Source organism: Lissotriton vulgaris, chromosome 8 (assembly GCF_964263255.1).
Source record: "Lissotriton vulgaris chromosome 8, aLisVul1.2, whole genome shotgun sequence".
NCBI classification, from domain to species: Eukaryota; Metazoa; Chordata; class Amphibia; order Caudata; family Salamandridae; genus Lissotriton; species Lissotriton vulgaris.
In genome coordinates this window covers 1,433,691,246-1,433,708,192 of record NC_141696.1, presented here as the reverse complement: position 1 = coordinate 1,433,708,192, position 16,947 = coordinate 1,433,691,246, and the positions used below count along the sequence as shown (strand labels likewise).

At 46.1% G+C, this 16,947-nt stretch overlaps 1 protein-coding gene across 2 annotated transcripts in view; it reads left to right on the top strand.

Moving 5' to 3' along the window:
* CD200 (CD200 molecule) overlaps positions 1-16,947 on the top strand; it is a 174,706-nt gene that overhangs the window by 134,830 nt on the left and 22,929 nt on the right. The window lies entirely within an intron of this gene.

Below are 16,947 nucleotides of genomic sequence, written 5' to 3'. Positions count from 1 at the left end.
TCTAATCAGTGAACATTTTGCCTAGCAACATGCCCTTGGCTTAACATAAGAATTCTACTTCATATTATGCAGTATTCACAATATGGTGCCATAATTACATTAGGAGTTCCCTGTAAAAGATATAGGGTATTCATGGAGGGGAGGGGGGGATGAGTTCCCACCTCAAATAACCCCAATCCTCGTTAGGCTGAAACCTTAAAGTCACTAAAATAATCTGAATTCAACCCCCTGATAAATATGGCCCATGCTACACATAAAGGCAATGTGTAAATTATGTATACAGTTCTCAAACAGTAATCAAGTCAATATACAACACAAAGGAATTCAGAAAAGTAGAGTATATTTAAGTAAATAAAACTAAAAACACAAACTCAATAGGTACAATCAGAGTTATGAATTTTTAAAATGTGTATTTAAAAATAGCTCTGAAAAGTGTAAGCACCAACTGCAGTTAGTCATCTGGCTGTGCCGGATGACTACGAAAAGGGTGATTTTTAAGGCCAACCACGATGGAGCGTGGGTTGGATATAAACACTAGGTTCATCACAGTCAAAAAGTTACCTTTGCCTTTAGAGATTTTTATGGCACAAAAAGTCAGGGGATGGGTAGCAGGATGTGGCCAAAGCTGGGTTCGATGATGACTTGGAGCCTAAGTCCAAGTCACTGGTCACAGACAGTAGATCCGGTACTCTTCTGGTCTTCCAAAGGTCCAGAGGTAATCTGAGCAAAGGTACTGTGGGTGCCACGTTTATACCCAGTGTTAGACTGTGGGTGGGGCAACCCATGCCACTCCCTAGAAAATGGGCAAAAACTACCAACGGGTAACCCCACCTACTTTTGCAGCATTTTCTTTGTGTGTGTTACTGTGAACACTCCTACAGCACCCTCTCTCTAAAACCAATATGGCAGAACCCTTATTCTCCTATGCAGAGCCACTTTGCTCAGCCGAGAGGAAATAACCCCGTCATCTGTGTTCCCTCAAAACTGGTTCAGGCAGTTCCTCTTCCACTGGGACTGGTGCTTGACTGGCTTGGGTGACAAAGGAAGGCGGCAGGTCCGGGCATTAGCCACATCTGTTTGTGACATGGTATGCCCCTTTGAAGCAAATTAGGTTCCTGGGCACAGCCCAGATGGTCAGCCTACCAAATAAATACCTCTCCACACCCAAGGTCTTTGTCCCAGTTAGCAGGGGTAAAGTGCATACGAGTTCTACAGGCAGCACAAATTGGGTTCAGCACAAAGAAGAAAAAATAATTCTGGGTGACCCTATAGGCCAGATTACTAGCATAACTTCCAACATTCGCTCCCACTCTCATTTTTAACAGGATTTTTTTATTTTAATTTGTTGCAGTTTTTTGTAGTGCAAACTCAGCTCACGTCAATTCGGCCACTTTTACGTGAGCACCAGGTTACATTACAAAAGGTCAGATTCATTCATTCAATAAACATCTGTTATTCTGCGCCTAGATACCCTGTTAGGGGTGAAAGTGCAATTTACAAATACATATGATATGTTTTATATGTTTCCATATGTAGAGCTGTAAATTACATTTTGGCAATTTCACAGTTGATGTTTATAATCATCCTTTTTTGCAACCCTGCACTAGGAAGAGAAGCAGACGCCTACCTTTATTGCCCCTCCAGAAGTTTGTGATCTGGAGTCAATCAGTAATGCCTGTTAAAGGTTATGACCTACCTCCTCGTGCTCCCCACATTAGTTGTCTGTGGTGAGAGAGCGTTAACACCTGTCCTTTGTCGGTTGCATATGGGGAGCCTGATTTCTTTTCCACTCGGAATACACCAATGAATGTATCTATATGCAACTCGCATAAAGTGGGATTTTAAGGAACCGCATTTCTCCTTTCCTGGCATTTGAAGCACGGGCGTTTTGCCATGGTCTACTTTGTTTCTTAAAGGAACAGTTGTTACGCCTTAAACCAAAAACCTGTTCCAGCCCTCATTTTCTTTTGATGCTTGCGAAATCTCACACCATTCATTTTGCAGGAATTCTCTGGTACGGAATATCTAATTCTTCTGATGACTACATCTTCCAGCGCATTCCTCACTTTATGAATGCTACTTTCAGGTTTCAGATTGCTCTGAAAACCTTTTTTCTAGCAGAGACTCTCCATAAGTACCAGGTGGTGCCACGCAGCAGTGACTTAACATCTGCCTCTGACGTCAACGTGGTATAATAGGCACCAACTTGCTCACTGACAATAGTTCCTGTTTTTCCATGCCTCATTATGCCCCTTTCGGATCTGCACAGGGACTGTATGTTCTTCTAAAAGTAAAAATTCCATGGGGAGGAGAAGTTCCCTTCTTCCAAAAGGAAGGGCCACCATTCCAGAAATTGTTAAGTCATGGAGCTGAACTCTTCCTTGACATTGGGATAACACCCGTCTCCTTAGAAATGGAGACCAGAGTTCATCAAACTTTGGACCAACACAGGTCAGGTCAAGCTTCTCGCTAACTGTGCTGGATCTTTTCAGGATTTCTTTGCAAAATTTTAGATTATGTTCCTGAGATGTGTGTGTTGGGGCGATCGATCATGATTGTTTGGCAGCCACACCTTTACTGACTTCAGCCCTGGGGGCTCAGACTGGCCAGCGTTCCAAAGGCCCCTTCACTTGGGGCCTCCCTCGGCATTGACCCTAAAGTCGATGATGACCGTGCCCACGGAGCTGGGTGTGGGATTTACCAATTTATTTTTATTTATTTTTTGCATTTGTAAGGCGCACAGATACCCACAAAGGGTTTCCCGGCGCCAGTCTAAAGCAGTAAGTAGCATGTGTGGCATAGGAAAAAGTCAGGGCTAGCTTAAGCAATGAACCACGATGTAAACCTGTAACCAGTTACTGGGTAGAGGTTGACATAATCCTTTTTAGGAGAGGTTTTTCTTTCAAATGCAAATGCTTTCCTCTGGAGGATAAGGGCGCTGGATGCATGGAACATTAGTACTCAGAAACTGATTACCTCCTGCCTCCTTGTTATATTGGTACAGTTTTATTTTGGAATTTATAAAATGGCAGTGGTCTAGATACTCCTTCAGAAAGAGGCATTGCCTATATCTTTGGCCCTGTCTCTGAGTAGGTCTGATCTTTCATAACATTTGTTCAGATGGGGGTGACAGTCTTTGAACTGCCACAACCATGTGAAGTTGAAATAGAACATTCGTATGGAAATTTTGCGACCCTCCAAATGTTCTGCGAAGCCCTTGCTTCCTTTTAACAAGGCTGTTGTAAGCTCCTATGGCTGCATGGGATAAGCCTCCACGTCAGCAGTCCATGTATAGATTGCCAGACTAGCTCAGGGTGTGCCTCAATATTTCTCCTCCCACTAACTCACGGGTGGTTCACACTTTCTCCTCTGTATTCTCTGTGGTCCTCCCTCATCCTCTGCCTAATTGCACCACCACCTTCTGGTTGGGTGAGGAGAGGATTTCATTTTGTCACTAACTGGGAGGCATTCATGACGGACTGCTTGGTCATCCAGCTGATCTCTCGGGCTATGTTCTTCCCTTCCTATCCTCTTCGCCAGACCACGCATTGATCAAGGTAACACAGCCCTTGTCTTAGTGGAAAAAGAGGCCACAGTAGTGGTGCCTGCAAAGACAGGGGCACTGGATTGTTTTCCCTTTACCTCCTGCTCCCTAACAAGGCCTATTCTCTATCTCCACCTTATGAAATTGGTAATCTGGCTAAAGAGGCTCAAGATGCTGTCCTTGAATCGGGGTTTGTTGGCCTTGGGAGATTGTCTGGTGTCTGTTTTCCCAGACAACCATTTGTATTTTCCTAAAAGTTTCCCAGGGGTGTTACATGAGGTTCATAGTGGGGTCCCAGCATTGTCGGTTTGTTGTCCTCCCATTAGGACTAGTCGTGGCATCACAAGCCTCTTAAGGTTCCTGCAGTCATAGAAACTTTGCTGCAGAGGTTAGGAGTCTGTGTAATTTGGCACTTGTTCAACTGGCTGGTGAAGGCAGAGTCCCTTACGCTGGTTCAGGAACTTCTGGTGGATACTTCTAACTGCAGATTCACCTTTAAGAATATTCCCAGGCTCCTAGACTGGATCTGGATTTTCAACAGGAATTGCTCCTGTATGTCAGCAGGTCGCAATATCTGATTCCGCAATTACTACATATAACTATGGGAGTGAAGGCAAAGAGCAGCATTTAGGTGCCACTCATGCATGCTGGTGGAAGGCCCTTTCTTTATGAACCTTTTGACGCGGATCAGGAGTGCCCCTCCCAGCTTCAGCTGCATCTGTGGCGAATTTCAACAACCAAGTGTGTGCCAGGGTAAATGTCTCTTAACCGTCACCCACCCCACCCACTGCACTGCAGATGGCAGGTATTAATTAAACTGTGGTATGACTGCAGGAAACAGATGCCTGACAGGGATCTGCACAATGTTTGTGGTGCCTAGATTTCAATCATGATTCAAAGTTGTGTGACAATTGCTCCATGATGCACCAGAGGACAAGCAAGAAGCAACATTATATGTTGAGGAACATTCAAGAGGTTGCACTTGAGAAAGTGATACTTCTCAAGTAGAGGGGAAGTTCTGCTTCAAGTTGCGGGACCATTTGCACACAAGTTCTTTTCTCGATGCAAGTGTTTAGTTACGACTGTCCATGTATCATCCTAAGCGAAGAAAGGCAGTGGGCTGGCAAAAAGCTAGGTGGTTGGCATTCCAAAGCCCACCTCTGCATTTGTCTTCAGACTCCAAGCCCATTCTGAGGCAGGTCAGGCAATGCACAGAGTTCCTTGGCCCACCTTCAATCATGCAGAAGATGGATGCCTATGAAGATGCTATGCTGCAGGATCTTTGTGACAATACTGTCTCCCACTGGAGCACCCCACAGAGCTCTAGCAGCCACCTGCTTGTGGATCCTTTCCTGGTGTTGACCAACTCCGTTGGGACCCTTCCAGTTCTTGCAGTACTGGCCCTTCCACTCCACAATGGCCCTAAGGTGACATACGTCCTGACTGCATCAGTACCAACCTAGACTCCAACAGCACCTATTCCTGCACCCAAGCCAAGTTCCTACAGAGGGCAGATGTCAGCCCACATTCTACCTTTGTCATTCTATGAAATTATCAAAGCACAGCCTCTGCCTCCACCTCACGACAATTGGATGCTAGATGCCATCTTTAGCTCTGATTCAGACATTGTCCCAGGGTTTCAGAGCATAACACACAATGACAAAGAGGATGTGGACAACTTGCTCCGCCTCACTGTACAAATGCTAGATTGTATATGGAATTACATAGTGAGTTGGACACTTTTCCTGCGACTGCATTAGAAGATCCTCCACGTTTACTCAGTGGAAAGTGCCTCCTTTGGGGTGCTTGTCTGCAGAGCAGCTTAAGTACTTTATTTACAAAAACCTATGGTTGAAACAAAAGTAAACTTGTTGTTGGAAATCTTACAACCTGGGCTTGCCACATTGGAGCTGTTACTGACTTTCATAGAAGCCCTGACAGATAACTTAATGGCTGCTTGGACAAAGATGTTCTCTGGTCATTCATCCAGTGTCTAGATGATATAGGCCAGCCCCTGGTGACCCGCCCTTTCCCACGCTGTGTCTAACCATGGAAAGCTTAGTGGTCAGGGCTTACATGAGCAAGGTCAACCCGAACATGATCCGTTCTACGCAGCTAGATATGGATTTAGAGTATTGACACAAAAGAATATTTTTCTCCTACAGTTTCTCATTCTGTCCTCAAACACATTACAGGCGTGCTTTTTGGGACATGGCCAGCAAGATTTTGCCAGCTGTCCCGGACTAAGTCAGGACAGCCATTGCTCAGACAATTCAGGACAGACCGGATGATGTCAAAGTCTTGAGGGCTGGCATTAACACAAGATTGTCTGGTGATATTTCAGGCATTCTTAAAGTCTTTTGATGGCTCCAGCCACTGCAAAGAAAAGTCAGATTTGTGCTAGAACTATTTAAACATGGCCATGTTGCAGCCCTTCCTGTTGGCTTACTTTGACCAGCCTACCTGTTTCACCAACAATACAGAAAATGTAAAAGTTGATTGTTCTGTCTAACCTTTTGGCACAGGCAGCCCTCGTAAAATGTTTTGCACCTCAGCTGGCCCAGACTTTTTGTCCCCCCCAAAGGGAGAAGGTAGTGGTTGGGGTTATGGAAACCAGCAAGGGCAGCAATCTTACAACCCCCTCACTCCCACCAACAAGTCACGTGCTGCTTTGATTTCCCCTTGAAGAACCACGCGCATCTGGCAAGAGGCCGGATTCGATCTTGCCTACGCAGCAGGGAATCCAATGCTTCTGATCAGTGTTATAGAGATTATACCCTGTCATTCCCATCACCTCCTCTACCCTATTCTATCACATCTGTTCTACTCAAGTTTCAGCGGATCATGCCACCATCCTTTTGCAGGAAGTCAAATTGCTAATGGCGAAGGATGCCATTGAAAGTTTACTTGAATGGGTGTGGAATTTATTAAAATATCTACTTGTCCATGGGACAGGTTGATTCATAAATCTACGTGTCCTGTAACAAAATCCACTTGTCCCTTGGGTGCCATGTAGTGCGGTGACAAATTATGGCAGCAATCTCATTATACAAGAGCTGTTATATAGCCTCTCTGATTATACCAGGGCTCATACCATAGTAGTATTTGAATACTAGCAATCCCTTTATGTTGCCACGTGTCGGCAGATCGACAAACTGGGACTAAAGGTAGTGGTAAGCAATAGTTCCAGGGTTGGAATGCCCTTTTGAGTCTGTGCAAATCTACTAACTTGCATGTTTAAGGGTTTTCAACAACTCTTCTCTAATCTTTTCCCATACTGAGAAATGTTGGAAATGTACTCTTGATAATGGTAGACGTACACCTTCTTCTAGAGTTGGGAAAAAAGTGGTTGGAGGGAAAATGAACTTGCAAACACTCAGGTTTTTGCATGAGCAAACCTACACATGCATATTTGCTCATGCTAAAATGCAGTTCACAAATATTTTCTAGGAGTACAATTTCTTGCCCTAGTTCTATAAATTCACAAAAGCCATATAGCTGCACTCTCCCTCACTGTGAGTGATCGCATTCTGCTCTTTCACAAGGAGCATATCGGCACACAAAGTAGTTGTGTTCGGTGCCAATAACTAATGTGGTAGTGTGTGCTTTATTAAGACAAAAAACAATTTTTGCTTTTGCCAATGTTTGTTATAATGGTGAGGGTCCGGCAGCTCTCGCATCAATAAGGTTTTCCAAAAACCATGCCAAAACAAGTCGCGCATTGCCAAAACTAAAAAGCTGACCACCAATTTCAGACCAACTGGATTTGCCAAAGCTTATTTATTTTTATGTTTCCATTAATCTTTTTGAAACAGGCTACACTGATGTACAAATATGAATATTTTTGAGAAATAGTAGCATTTTACTAAATGATGCTGCAATGAAATGGAACCTGAAATTTTACGGTAGTTTAGCAAAATGTTTTTTTCCCCTACTTTCATTTTTTTAGGAACATTTTATATTAAAAGCAAATAATCATTAATCTTGCTTCTGCAAATATTTGCATCTAATCAAAGAGCATTCTGGGATCATTCTGCATAGCCTCATATTGCTAAACTTTGAAACCGTGTGTACACATTTTTATACTGGAACCCCTGTCAGTAGTGCAATCAGAATTTACATTTACTTAGAGCGCACACCCTAATAATAAAGGCTTTAAATTAATGAACCATCAATGCAAGTTTGAACAGCATTAACATATGCACACAAATATTAACTTAACTGCAGACACTGCCCTTCCCTGACCCTTAATGTGGCACTGCAAACTGGCAGCCAAAAGGTTTGTGCTGCAGGGGGGTGGGCCTTCTTGTCCCAAGGACAAAATACCCATTAAAACTTGTTGCCCTTTACCCCAAACTATATGTCCTGGGCGTCGGGCGCGAAGGATGCTGCTCCCACTACTTCCTGGTGCCCAAGAAGGATAGAGAGTTCTGGCTGATTTTATTTCTTTGCTCCTTGAAATCTTTTCTACCGAAGAACTAATTCAAAATACTCGCTCTGGCCTACGTTCCTTCTGTCTGGGTTCCAGGGTATTTGATGGTATCCTTAGACTTGCAGAGTGCGTAATTTCACATGCATGTTTTACAGCCCCAAAGATAGTTCGTGGTAGGGTTGGAAAATTACCAATGTGCCCTTATACCCTTCAGCTCCACCTCTGCCCCTAAGGTGTTTACAAAAGGGATTGCGGTGGTGACTGCCCACCCTCACAGGACTGGGATACATGTATTGCCACACCTCAATGACTTGTTGCTTGAGGCGGGCTCACAGCAGTCATTGCAGATATTCGAATAAAGATTGCCCACCTTTAATCTTCAGCGATTTTGATCAACTAATCGAAGCCCCATCTGGCGTCTGCACAGAGGATTGTCTTCACAGAGGCATCCTGGTCACTGAAGCAGTTAAAGCCTTCCAACCTCTGGAAAGAGCCCAGGACATTCCGGTTATGATCCTGATATTAGACTTTATCCTGATCCTTAGTGAAATCAGTTCTGAGTTTCTTGGAATGCTGCCTCATGCATCCTCCTGGACCTTCAGGATATCCCCCTTTTACCCAATCAGCTGGTAGGGTCACTAAACGCCATGGTGGGTGAGCAGGTCAGCAGACTTTACCTAGTAAATTACAAAGAGTATCTCCATCCGGACGTGGCTCATGTCACTTCAACCACTGGGACGTGCCCTGGCCCAATCTTTTTTACCACCGCCTGTAACTAGCAGTGTTGAGATTTCTGTGCACTGGGTTTCCCACCAACAGGTTCTCCAATGGGACACGCTCGGTCTGCAGTGGAGATTAGGACTTGCATTTCTACTATTGTTCCGAGCAACGTCAGGCCCAAGTCATTTTTATGGGTCAGGAGAGTAAGATTGTCTTAAATGCTGATCTTGAGCATTAACCCTCGGGTCTGTCTGCCTCTCCGGATGGACCTCCTGTCTCCGCAACAAGACTGGATTCTGAACTGGAATCTACACCTCCTTACATAGCGATTGCGCGGCAGTAGCAGAGCAGTTTCAACTTACCTGCTGATGCCGTGGATGTGATTCTTGTGGCTAGGTGCTGGTGCCCTGTGACTTAATCAATCTCTTCTGGGCGTTGGGAGAAATGTATGGCCTACTGTAGGAACTGTCAACTTGATCTCCTACAGGCCAAATTATCAGATGTTTTACTTTTTGTAGTGTCTTTGGCCCAGCAAGGCTTTGGGGTGGGCTCAGTTGAAGTTTACACGTCTGTACTCTTTGCCTTATGTTTGCCTGACCAACCTTCTTTATGCAAGGCCCTTCATCATGCCCCCATGGCACCTTAAGTTGGTCTTCGGGTTTCTGATGGGCATGCCATTGAAGCCCGTGCAGTTGCTCCCTGCAGCTCTGCACAGTCAAGACCGTTTTTCTCAACTCGACCACTTTGGCACGCTTTGTCAGTGAGCTGCAAATACTGTCACCACAACTTCCTTGCTATCTAATGTCTTGGTATGCTGTATTCAACTTGCAAGTACATCTGAAAATATTCCTTTCCATGCTACCCAAGCCATGGGATACAGCTTTGACCTCCATGATTGCGTTCCCTGTAAAGAGCATGCCTTTTTCAAGCAAGGCGTGTTCTTTATGGATATATCTCTGTGAGTAGAATTTCCCTTGATCGAGAGCCAGCCGCTCTTTTCAAGCTTGCCATTTCTGATAAAACAGCAGGGGCGTTTCCATCCACGTATCTTTCCGAAGGTGTCTGTGAGATTCTTTTGTTGCTATTCATGTCTGACTGTTGTTTGTCTTTGGGACTGATCTCTTTTATCACTGGCCAGAAACATCCTCCCTCTCTGCACAGGGTGGAGTAGAGAGGCTGTTCTCAAGCATATGATGTCAAAAGGGGAAGGAGACCTGCTCAGATTAAGGAAAGCTTTTCTGTTCTAAGCCAGGTTTCGAGTTCCTGAGTAGTGTTATTCTAATGAACAGTCATGAAGGGGAGGGGGGAAATCCTGCTAGGATACATAGCTCCTCGTTTATAAAGCAAGCACCCTAAAATCCATGAGCGCAAGTGAAAAAAGGGTCCCAATTATAAGGGCTTGAAAGATTTATTCATGAGTCAGTTGACGTCTCACCGACAGAAAAATGCTTCCATGCCTGTAATGTCAAAAGCATTGTTACCAGTTCTCTCTTCGTAGCCTTGTTTAAAATTCTACAATTATGAAAATATGCAGGGATTCTTAGTGTAGTAGCTAGTAGCTGGTTGGTGGCTAGGATGAATAGTAGAAGGGACCCCTGTCTTGATGCCTCTATATATTGAGAAGGCATCTGATTGCACACCGCTTATCTTGACTCTGGCCGCCAGGTGCGTGTGAAGAAGATTTGTATAAAGGAAGCATTTGGGCTCTATGTTTATTTCTTCTAGGAATGTAAACTGACCCAACTAATTCAAATACCTTTTCAAAGTCTATCCCCATGAAGCTGGATAGTGTTTGAATGGGACCTCCTTCCCTTGGCGAGCCTTGAAATTTGATATCCCGGATATTTCTATATGAATTTGATGCCAACATAATAGGACAGGTAAATGAACCACCAACTTATCCCCAAAATGCAGCTACATTTTTTGCAATTATGAACGGTCCAACTGAAATGTGTAGACAAATTGAGCAGTTGGATCTGCTGTTCATGCTCACAGATTTTGATGAACTGCGCATGGATTTTCTAAGATGGCAGTTTTGAGGGTGTGCGATAGCGGAGGGGAATAAAAAGCCCCACCCTGTATTGATTAGGGCTGGGTGCTGGCTTTTGCCCGGCCTCAGTGAAGGCTTCTTTTAATCCCCTGCAGAGATGTGGGGGCGTTTCTCATGGAAGGTGTGAGTCCCTCTGCATCAGTAACCTTTGTTTTCAGCTCCCAATACCCAGCCTTCTGGTACTTGTAATTTTCTGTTTGTGGTTATAAACATGTGAGCTCAAGTATGATAATGCTACATGGTACCCACTAAGACACTCTACTCCTACCAAAGAGTAATCCGCAAAACAATTCTCAAAGAATTAGTAGACTGTGTTAATAGTATGTATTGTAGTTCTTTGCAAACACATTCCACTAAAGACTTGACAAGGCTATATCTTGTTTAAATATAATTTCAGTAACTAGAGTTAAACACTTTTGTAGAGGGCTTTAGGGTAACACATCTCTAGGCATTTTTGCCCCCACAAGGCCTACATTGTAATGTTGAATGATCAAATGGGATTATAGTTAAGATCTAACTTGCATCACACATGAGGTTTGCCAGAGCATGTTCCGAAATAAAACCTCTACGCAAGCAGTGGACAGTCTAAAAGTATGTGTAACATTCTCACGAGGGCAGCCGTCTTGAGGAAACATAGTGCATTATTCTTTCCTGCTGATGCTAACTTGAAACCGAAGTGGAGGCGTTTGAATGTTGCTCTCATAATTACTGCCATTATGGAGAGAGTGCTTCTGCCTGCTGAAAACCTGTTCACTACCAAGCAACCCCTTTTGGGCCTTTTGCATGACAGCAACTTACTTCCCTCCTATTCTCTTAAAGAAGAAGCCAGGTGTGGATGATTAATGCCCGAAGAACAGACTGTAAATTAGGAAGAACTAAGTTGATCATCTTCCTTAGCAAGCCAGAGGCAGCCTAATAGTCCCTGATACTTGTTTTGCCTGGGTCTCTCTAATATTAGTGTGCTATCAATCAGCACCCCCAAAATCTTCACATTCACTTTAAGGGCGAGTGTTAACCTCCTGCTTCAAGACTGGGGAACCCTCCGTGCTGTGCCAGAGGCGGTGGAGGGACCCAAACAAAATGATCTGTTTTGCTGGTGTTAAACTGTGGTCAGGTCTCCCACACTAAGTGACTGACATGGGAATCCCCTTGCTTATTGTGCCTATGGATCCTCTGTAAGAGTCAGGTGTCAACTGTGTATGAAGAGAAAGTTGCTACCAAAGTAGGAGCTTGAGCAGATGGCTTTATGTAAATTTTGATAATACTAGTAGAGAGCGGAGAGGAGCTTATGGTTCCCAACAGCTGACCATTGCATTGAGTGCAATGTCCAATCTGACAGATTGTACTCTTCCCTCCAGGAAAGAGGTGAACCTTTTTTTACAGCCCTCAGTCACCCTTACACGTGGGCTCAAATGGTCGATCGATTTATACCTTCTGGACCACACAAACGGTCACATTTCTGAGGGGCATGCTGAGACCGACCCGAGGCCTGTACTCGATTTCCTTCTTCCCGCCCCGGTGATTAGCACCGTTGCGCGGAGGGCAAGGAAGGGGAGAGACAGGCACTTACGGTTGGCTGGGGGTCCGGTTAGCGCTCTAGTCGCCGTTCCCAGCTCAATCTTTCAGAAATAAAAGGCTATGCTCAAGCGACCGCGCGCCAAAGGCAAGCCCGTCCGCGGCCGTACGGGGACCGGGGCCAGGACCCCTGGCCGGACTGTGGTCAGAATACAATATGACATGGCGGAGCTGCAGGCATTGTGCCCCCTTATAGATAGCGCCTGCAGGCACAGCATGTCAGTTACTCAAGATGGTGCCTGCAGTCATTGCCCATTTAGGTGGAATATTGATCACATAAGGCAGGTAGGGAGAGGTGGACTCTGCTGTGGGCTACTGAATTGTAGATCTCTTAGTAAACACAAAATCGAAATCTCTGACTTGCTTTCGGACACAAAGCTTGATCTCCTATTTCTCACGGAGACCTGGCTGGATGCCGATTCTGAGCCAGATATCCTAGAGGCACTCCCCTCAGGCTATACAATAGCCAAAATTGATCAGGCGATGGGCAGAGGAGGTGGGATAGCGGTGATCTTTAGACCTCCCCTTGAATGCTTTATTGAACCATTCACGTTATGTGAAAGTGAGGCCGGCTCCTTTACTCTGAACATCAGCCCCAACCTTACGGTGAAAGGGCTTTTGGTCTATAGACCCCCGGGTCCCCCTACACGCTTTGTGCCCAGTTTGGTTGAGGGTATTGCTCATCTGGCCTTAAGACATAAGTTTTTAGTTCGGGGTGATCTGAATCTTCATTTGGAGGACCCTTTGAATAAGGGAGCATTCGACCTATGCCAGGATCTTCGGTCACTCCACTTGTGCTTGAAATCGTGCGTCCCTACTCATCAGCACGGACACCTACTTGATCCGGTGTTCACTAGCTGGGAGAATGTAGAAGTATCCACCCCCCTCCCTGTACCCTGGCCAGATCATTTTCTGGTTCCCTTTGTGATAAGGGTGCCAGAGGTCGAAGGCCAGGAATTAGCCACTTGCAATCACCCGCACAGGAAATGGAAAAATTGTGTACAGGATGATTTTAATAGAGAGTTGACAGTGGGCGGGCCCCCAGGTGGCACAGACAGTGAAACTGCCTGTATGAATCTGGAGAGGCGTATAGAGAACGCTCTTTATTACGGTGGCCCCGCTGCTCTCTAATAAACCGATGGGCAGGGTACATAAATCTGCACCTTGGTTCACCCCAGCTTTACATCTCGCAAAAGCGGAATGTAAACGTCTGGAGAGGCAGTGGAGAAAGGGATTTTTGTACCAGGATAGATTGAAATACAGTGAGGAACAGAGAAACTACTATGGTCTCATTAGGCGGGCTAAAGCCACATACTACCAGGCCAGAATTGGGACGGCGGAAAATTCCACAAAAGAACTCTTTAAAATATACAAGGAGATCTCTTCCCACCTGTTAGAACTGGGGGTCTCTAGTTGGCAGAGGTAGGTACCACTGTCCAAATAGGGACCCTTGCTTCTAGTCAGGACAAGGAGATAACCCTCTCAGATAACCCCTGCTCGCCCTCAAGGTAGCTTGGCCTGAGCAGTCTAGGCTAACCAGAGGCAATGCGTAAAGTATTTGTACCAACACTCACAGTAACACAGTGAAAACACCACAAACTGGTTCTACAACAGTTTAGGAAAATAAAGATATTTATTCTAAACTACACAAGACCAAAAACGTCAAAAATCCAACATACACAATGCACGGTTACGGTTTCAAATGAGTTCTTCAGGTTGTAATCAAAGTTCTTTAAGGTGTGATCAAATGATCCACAGATGCGTGAAAAGTTCACAGTTGCGTCACGTTTACTCACAGTACCTTTTAGATGCAACAAAGTTCCACAAGCAGGAAGCTGGTGCGGTGGAAACAAGCGATGCGTTACTCCTGAGACCCTGGGGAGGCGATGCGACAGCCCCGCTGCAGCAGCGGGCGTGTTGCGACGAATCCGGTCTGTATGGGGAGGAAGGCAGCTTGCGTAGATTCCGGTGCGTAGGTTCCGTAGGAAGTCTGTTCTCGCAAAGGCACGATGCGATGATCTCGTAGGGGCTGCGACGATCTCCGGGGCGACGATGCGCGGTCCAGCGGTGATCCTCTCTCTCGCAGCTCCTTGATGTGATGGTTCTGCGACGATGCTCGCAGCGACTTGATGCGGTCCGCAAGCAAGCGGTGCGGCGATCTCACCCAGCGACGACAGGCTCTGCGACGACACTCGCAGCGATGTTCGATTCTCCTGCACCGGTCTGGTGCGTCCCGCAAACGAAGGATGCGACGGCAGCGGCGTCAGTCGCTGCGCCGATCTCGACCCTCGTAGCGGCGGGAAACCTCTCGCACTGTCGGGGTTGCGCTCCGCAAGCGAGCGATGCGACACTTTTCAGCTTCACAAGTTTCTCAGCTTAGTCTCAAGCTTCCCAGCTCAGGTTCAACTTCCAGAGGCCCCACAACTGGATCAAGCACTCTAGGAAGGACAGAACTCTCTCAGCAGAGTTCAGGGAGACTGGGGGTGAAGTCCTTTTGTTCCTGGGACTTCGGAAACAGGGAGCCAGCTCTTCTCAGGCCCTTGGAGATTCCTTCAAGACAGGGGACACAGCTCACAGCAAAGTCCTTCCCCTCTCCTTGGCAGCAAAGCAACAGCAGGTCAGTCCAGCAGAGCAACAGCAGGACAGTCTTCCTTCTTCAGAGTCAGCTTTCTCCTTGGCAGAGGTTCCTTCTTGATTTCCAGGATGATCTAATTTTCTGTTGTCAGGGGTCCTGTACTTATACCCCTAAAGTCTTTGTTCTCTCTGTGCATGTGGGCCCTGAGCCCGGTCTGAACCAGTTCTGGGTGGATCCTGAGTACTTTGTTTTGCTGGCTGCATCTTTCCTTTCAGAGTGAGGGGCAGGGTCCTCAGCCGCCCAGCAGGAGGTGGAGCCAGCATTGTGGCAGGCAGGCACAGCCCTATTCAGCCCAGGTGCTAACTCCTCCCACCACTCAGGTTGCAATTGCTTCATTCAGCCTAGTGCTGACTCATCCAGCCTCTGGGGGAATTCCCCAGCCCCTGTCACTCACAAACCAGACAGTCAATACACAAACAGGCCCAGGCACACAGAAGGGTCAGACAAGAGAACAGCAACTTTCTAAAAGTGCTGTTCTCAAACACAGGATTTAAAAACCACCTTTCCTAAAAGATGTATTATTAAATTCTGAGTTCAGGGATACTAGATACTTATGTCCTATCTTGTTCCTATGGGAAGAAATGCTGTTAACCACTGTAGCCATCATTCCCCATGTTAACCTATGGAGCAAGATAGCCTTACAATAGTGAAAAACGAAAATGGCTGTAATTCACTACCAGAGCATGGTACCTGCACTAGTACATGCTCTACCTTTCACATACACTGCACCCTGCCCAGGGGGGTACCTTGGGCCTTCCATAGGGGTGACTGATGTGCACGAAAAGGGAAGGGTTAGGCCTGGTCAGTGGGGACACTGACCAGGAGGACATGGCAGTTCTAAACTGCCCGTAGGCGCTGCAGTGGCAGGCCCGAGACACCATTTTAGAGCTACTCCTGTGGGTGGCACAATCAGTGCTGCAGGCCCACTAGTAGCATTTGCCATCACCAGCCCTGGCACACCCAGTGCACTTTACTAGGGACTTCATGGTGATACAAATATGCCAAACATGTATATCCAATCAGAATAACAATTTACATAGGGAGCACTTACACTCTGGCACTGATCAGCAGTGGCAGAGTGTCCAAAGCATCTAAACCAGCAAAAACGAAATCCAGCACAGCATCAAAAATACAGGAGGCAGAGGCAAAAAGATAGGGGTAATCACGCCAAAGATGCCAGGTCTAACACCACCCAGCTACGGCCGCGCCAATTGTGGGTTCGACTGAGGCATGCAATCGGGTTGCGAATTATTTTTCGGAGAAGGTGAAGGAAATCTACTCATCCTTCTCAGGATGGGCGTAGAATTTGAGTAAAAGGCGGGAGAAACTGAGGCAGGTCATAGACTAAACAATTTCATTGTTCCGTCTCCGGAGACTCTTCGTTAAATCTGTCTCAGCATTAAGTCTGGTTCTCCCAGAGACCCTGCCCCACCTAAAGTGCTGGGCCAGAGTTTGGAGATTCTTGAGCCGTACATCAGGCATGTTTTGTAGGTCTTGTTCAATTCACACACAGTGCCAGGGAATTGGAAACAAGCTATTGTTCTCCCAGTCCAGAAGAAGCCGAATATTAGTCAAGACAAATTAGAAAATTTGCGACCTATCTCGCTTCTGCCATTTTTGACAAAGGTAGCAGAGAAGGTGGTAAATCGGCAACTCATGACACATATGGAGGATTCTAGCCTCCTACATCTGTTGCAATCGGGATTCCGGATTGGTCATTCTACGGAGTCCACACTACTGCGTGCCTCGGAAACCATGAGACAGGGGGCTGACGCTGGGCACACTATGGCTCTGATCATGTTAGACCGGAGTGCCGCCTTTGACACTGTAGCACATCACACCTTGCTGCAGTGTCTGAATAAGGGCGGTGTATTAGGCCCGGCCCTGAAATGGCTGAAGTCCTTCCTGGTAGACCGTAGTTTTCAGGTTAGACAAGGTGCACACTACTCCAATGACATCAAATTGGAGCCGGGTGCGCCTCAGGGCTCTGC